Source organism: Nicotiana tabacum, chromosome 22, assembly GCF_000715075.1.
Source record: "Nicotiana tabacum cultivar K326 chromosome 22, ASM71507v2, whole genome shotgun sequence".
Lineage (NCBI taxonomy): Eukaryota > Viridiplantae > Streptophyta > Magnoliopsida > Solanales > Solanaceae > Nicotiana > Nicotiana tabacum.
The window spans coordinates 14,452,325-14,458,614 of NC_134101.1; the positions used below are offsets into that span (position 1 = coordinate 14,452,325).

The following is a 6,290-nucleotide window of genomic DNA, read 5'->3' on the forward strand; positions in this document are numbered from 1 at the left end:
CAAAATAACTAATTCATAAGGCATATTCTCTCCCCTCACGTGATTGTTCTGGAGTAATCACCTGCACCTTATTTTGGATCTTTTATTCACACACTTTTCATGATCTGAATTTCTTTCTCTCCAAGACTTTGCCCACACACATTATATATATAGACCTAAAGCTAACCATAGGGAAAAGAAAAAGGAAAAAAAACGGGGGAGGCAGAAACCAAAAGAAAGGGAACGAAAGAAGTCTGGGAGAGGATCAAATAGAAAAATGGAGGGGACGTGAGAAAATCGACAGCGGCGCAGCAGAAGCAAGCTTTCCATCCCCTTCTCTGATTTTGCAACTAAATTCATATCCAAACCACAACCTTTCATCCTCGCCAATCATTAACCACGTTTTTCCCCTCTCAATCCAATTTCTCCATGAGGCTCTAGTTAAATAAGAAATAAGTCATCTCTCTTTTCTTTTCCATACGAAACATAGGTTCTATTTATGTGGTCTGATTTTCGAAGGATTGCGAGCTTCGAGGTCGCCGATCGAGGTCTCCGGTCGCAGGTTCATCTGCTCGTTTAAGGATTTGTTCGGTATTTTTTTCATTAATACAGTCTTTCAAAGAGTGTGCAACAGTAAAGGTGCACTTTTCAAACCTTCATCTTATTTCATCTCATTATTCTGGTTTGGTAAAGGATTTTGATTGATTTTGGTATTCTGTTATGTTGGTTTGTTTGCATTTGCTGTCTTAGTTTCATTATTTGGTTAAATGTCTTAATTCGTGTCAGTGAATAGGATGAATTGATATTTCAATGCAACTTTGACTTATATCACTGAAAGCTTCGTGACTTATCCGGTAAATAAAATGGCGAAGGAAACGACTTGAGTTGAAATTGATTTAGGCATTTGGTGCGCCGCAGGGATATAGTATGCTATTGTTTTTAGTTTAGCCTTCATGTCTAGTTGGTACTTAAGTCACTATTATCTTGAACTTGCTTGATTAATTTTTTTTTATTGTTTAACTTGAGCTACTGTGTTGGTTAATTAGGAAAAGAATTTGGGTTTAAGTTGGTTTTAAATATAAATGGTTTGTTGTGGCAATCTTGCCTGAAATTATAAGCACACAGTGAGTTAGGCTCAGGTTGATAAAATAGAAAAGGGATTTGGTCGAGGAAGTTTATTTGAAGTTAGAAAAGAAATTGGGTTTGAGAACATTTCCTATTATTTTACTTATATTTTTTTTTTTGTCTAATTGTGTCGTTAGAATGTATGTTTAATTTAAAATTACACTTTTCCAACAATGTCATATCCATAATTCATGACCTCATAATAATCTCAAGCTTAGGTAATTAAACAACTTATCAACCATACAATAATCTCAAGCTTAGGTAATTAAACAACTTATAAACCATCGCTAGTTGCTTTAGGCGCGATTAATAATAAATCATCGTGATTATGGGTACGGTTCCCGTGGCATGGTCACGATACGTAAATTCCAATTCGGGTGTGCGTTTCATGTGACCCGACCATAACTTCAAATAATAATAAAAACAAACATGTTGTAAACCGCGGGTGCATTTCATGTGACGCGATTCGCAATGTGTTAAAAAACAACGAGTGTGCGACATCGCAACTTGTTCAAACAGATTCCATAAATAATTAAAAGCGATTTAAAAGGTTAAAAATGCACAATAGGTTTTAAACATGTAATAAATCAGATAATTCGGCCAATTATTAATAGTTGAACGACCGTGCTAAAACCACAAAACTCGGGAGTGCCTCACACCTTCTCCCGGGTTAACAAAATTCCTTACCCGGTCTTCTGTGTTCGCGGACCATAAATCGAGTCAAATTTCCTCGATTTGGAATTTAAAATAAATCGGTGACTTGGGACACCATAAATTATTCCAAGTGGCGACTTTGATAAATAAATAATCCCATTTCGATTAATGTCACTTTAATTGGAAAAACTCCCCTATCCTTTCAGGAAAAAGGAGGTGTGACAGCTGGTCGTGCTTGATTGCCCGATAATGTTCTCCGAAGTCTTTTACGATTTGGATCAATGTCGAATTATGACCCCGATATTCTCGAAAACAGACAACGTGCCTCCGAATTCTGACCCGATGAAACCTTTGCTTCGATTCCGATCTTTCGCAATCATATCTCGAGCTCATTTTACCCTATTAGAGTCTGGAGTATATCATGAGATCGATTTTACCCGTATAATATTTTTAGATATGACATTTTTTTTTTCCAACATGACATGTTGTTTCTTACGCGGTGAAATTACGGACACAAGCTAAGGTTGGCAGTTGGCACTCTGCAGAGGATTTAGATTTCTGAGCTCCGAGATTTACTACCTTTCTTGCCTGTGCTACACTTGTTCTTTTCTTCTCTTGAATTTTCCTCTCTTATCTTATTTAATTAAAGAGTTTCCTTTTTGTTCGGTCATTAATGAGTTCGTTGGAGCAAGAAATTCTAATAAGACGATCAACATAAAATTTATATATACCATCCTTGAGATTTGAACCCCTCTCTCTCTATATATATCTTATATTAAATGGATTCGATATTTTAATATAATATATATAAAAGAATTTGTATTTACGCAATTGAATTTTATTGGGTGTGCGAATAAAATTCTAGTTGAAAAAATTAAAAGTCACTATATAAGGTGTAGACATCTCTTAATGATGTGATATTTTATGGAAAAAATCGTGCAGACTTGACTCAAATCTAATAATATTATATTATATTAAGAATAACTTTGGACTAATTGAACCTTAGAACTGATATTACAATTCAAATTCGACACGAGAGAAATATGGTGATGGTTGAGTGATGGTGCCGGACTCGATTTGCACAAATTCTATAGTGCAAATAACACCCTCGATAGGTGCAAGAAAATATTCAAGTTTAGATAACTTAACAAGAGAGGAAAAGAAATAAATCAAGATTTATCTTCTCTTGCATGTCGACAAAACACGACGTTTGAAGTTTGCACCAATTCAGCAAATATCCCAATTGCGTGACAAAAAATGATAGTCCAGTTGCTTCTTGTCATTATTTTTCAGGGTTTTTTTTGTCCTTTTTCAGGTAATTGAACCTTATATATTACGGCATGAATATACCAACATCAAATCCATATGAAACAAACTCGTTAATTCTCAGAGAAATAAAATGAAAAGTTCAAACAACAAAAACAATGAGCAAGAATGCTTGCACGAATCTTGGATGAATCTTCAACGTGAAGAACTAAGGGAACTTGAACAAGCTGCAGCAAACGGCCCAAAAGATGAACAGAAACAAACTCAACTCATTGAAAAATTATAAACCATTTCCAAGACTACTGTAACAACCGTAGTCGCTTAGCCAAAAAGGATGTGTCACCATTCTTTGCACCCACCTCGTGCACCCCATTGGTAAAGCTTGTACACCGGGGGATTGATAGAGCTTGTACGCCGGGCCAACAAAGCCTCATTTTCGAGCATCGACGAGGAGTGAGATCGAGGCTGGCAGGGTCGTTTTGTTCGGGTGAGGACCTCGGATTTGATCCCGGCCGAATTCAGACCATTCCCCGAGAAGTTGAATGCATCACATAAGTAAAACTTTCCCTCGAATGTTGATTTCGTGTTCATCTCTTTTTCTCATTAGTATTCGTGGTGGTGCAGCTGTCGCTTGAGTTCCAAATGTTGTCTCTCGACTCAAGGAGTGGGTCGAAGGCATTGTCTCACAAATGCCCTACTCCGAGCGCTTGTGGCGCAAACTCTGAAGGGCCGTTGGGAGGCCCGTTCCCATGGTATGATTCCTTTCTCGAGTAGGGGCTGTTAGGCTTCTTCTCTTAGTATTACGTTCTTATTATTTTTTCTTTACTTCTCTTTTGCAGGTTTGCCTAAGAACGTCGAGCTTAGGCCCCCGGTTGGGGACGAGGACTTACCTGCCGATTCTTCTGCTTCGGAACTGCCCGGAGCCACAACAGTGGAGAATAAAAGAAAAAAGGCCCCGAGTTCCCCGAGCTCGGAGAAAAAGAAAACGAGAAGGAGACTAGTTCGTAAGCCAAAAGAAACCTCCAGCTCCCGAGTGCTTGACTTGAAATCACTCCTCCGACTCAAACACGAGCCCGATGAGGATGAAATCTTTGTGGCCCACGAGTCGTCTGTCCCCGAGGAATGGGTGGCAGCCGAGGGGGAAACGATGGAAGCTAATCTCCCTCAGGTTCGCGAGGCTGATGCCAGAGTGAAAGCCGAGAATTCTCGAGACGCCGGCTCTGCCTCGACCGACGTTATAGATATTTCGGGATCGCCTTCGTTCACAAAATCAATGTTCGATGAAGCCCGAACGATGAAGGAGCGATCCCACGAGGGGGTCCATGGAGCGGGCGATCCCCTCCAAGGTTTTTTTGACGCTGTAGACTCATCGACCCTAGAGGATTTTACCTGATTGGGTGACTTAGAGGTGCCAAAAAAAAGTTCACCCTCGGAGGTCGGCGGGTCTAGCTTGAGTTCGAGATTGATCAATCGGTTACCCGCTCCGAGCACGATTTTTGGTCGGAAGCGATATGTCGTTATCACCGTTCCGGAGGATACCCAGATTATTTTCTCCCACCGTAGGGATAGTTAGTTACCTCCGGTGCATGTTAACCGAAGAAGACCAGGCAAAAATGAACAAGGTAGATGCGTCATGCCTGTTTAACGAAGCACACAGGCGCTGAACCGAGTAAAGTGTTACCAAACTTTTTATTTTTCAACTTTAGTTCTTGATAACTCTAATATCTCTTCTCATTTTTGCAGGCCTCGGTGCTACACCATGAAACCTTCCTCCGGTATCGGGATGAGCTGAGCCAACTCGAGGCCAAAGTCAAAGAGCTTGCTGAGAAGAGAGATATGTATAAGCTTCTCAGTGAGCAACGTGAATGAGAAGTCAAGAGCCTTCAAGCCGAGTTGGATGTGGCTCAGAAAGAACACTCCGACCTGGTGGAACAGGTAAAAATCTTTGAAGTTAGTGATGATGAGCTAGGCACAACGTCTAATGGTCAGAATTCGCAGGTCCGGTAGAAGATTGATCGGGTCGACCAGCTTCGCGCTGAGATGGACGAAGTCAAGGCTATGGCCGAAGAGTAGAATGGCAAGATGGACCGATTGGCTTCATAAAAGGAGACTGCCCGGGAACAGGTGGCCTCGGCGGAGGCCCAACTTCAATTGACGAAGGAGAAAGCTGAAACCCAATCCCAAAAAATCGAAGGCCTCCAGTCTCAGCTGGGCTCGGTCGTTGCCTCACGGGATACCCTTTCCAAGGAGTTTGAAGCAGCCAAGTCAACGGCAGAATTAACCAGGGTCGATGCTGAAGAGATGGTGGCCCAGTACAAAGCTGATGTTGCACCCGAGGGCCATCATCAAATATGTGAGGTGGTAGTTCAGTAGGGAGGCTCTCGAGAAAGTTCATGCCCGGGATTTCGATTTATCGGTCGAAATTGAAAATGTTAAGAGGCTCGAGCCCGAGGCCAAGAAGTTGGCATACCCTGAGGAAGAGGAAGATTCCGAGTATTCGGGTGGATCCGAGGACGGGGAAGACCCCGATGGTTCCGGTGATGAGGCGGGCTCCGGCGAAGATCGGGCTTCTTAGGTGCCTTGCAGAATTTTCTTCGCTTTTGTACTTTTGTATTTTGTTGAGGCCGTTTGGCCTTTTTAAAAATTTATGTATATATTCAAGGCTTTTTCCTTTCGACAAATTACAAGCTTGTTTCTTTTCGCTTTTTTCGTTACGATCACAAAGATTTTGAATGCCTTAGCACGTAATAATTAGGTCTTGTTCGGAGGTTCGAACAATGCTCATTCTTGATATTATTTTGCTTAAGACTCGTGGGGGCTTGGTATGACCGGAAGCTTTCCTCGAAGTGTTTACTTAGAATTTTTTAGATTATAATTTTGCCGAGGGTAGCCTTTGAACCGGTTTAGAAATTTTGAAGGCCTTATGTTTTGGTTACGAATCTTGGACGTCTCCAAGCCGTTCTAGGATGACCGTAGCCTTTTAAGTTCGGGTGTTGCCCAATGGGCTTATTACCCCGGGATAATAGTCCCCGAATGGGGATGGTTGCAGTCTTTGAAGTTCGGTCACTGCCTAATATATTTTGTGTCCCCGAGCTTCGTAGCCCGAGCCGTTCGGGCTTGCCCATGACGGAAGTCCCCGAGCGGGGGTGATCTCTTAGATTCAGACAGAGGTGGCCCTTGGGCCCGATATTCTTAAGGAACAAAATATAGTAATTTTTAAGACACAAAGTATGTATCTGATAGGTAGAAACCTTCTTTTATTTCTG

The 6,290-nt window shown here is 41.4% G+C and overlaps 1 long non-coding RNA gene across 2 annotated transcripts; it reads left to right on the top strand.

Moving 5' to 3' along the window:
* Positions 1-629: 629 nt before the first annotated feature.
* On the top strand, positions 630-5,728 carry LOC107783401 (uncharacterized). Of its 2 annotated transcripts, XR_012705010.1 has the most exons (4): positions 630-3,776; positions 3,864-4,646; positions 4,768-4,959; positions 5,023-5,727. It is a non-coding gene; the product is annotated as an uncharacterized LOC107783401 (long non-coding RNA). The 2 variants fall into 2 exon arrangements; XR_012705009.1 differs by having other exon boundaries at positions 3,864-4,959; positions 5,023-5,728.
* The last annotated feature ends 562 nt before the right edge of the window (positions 5,729-6,290 follow it).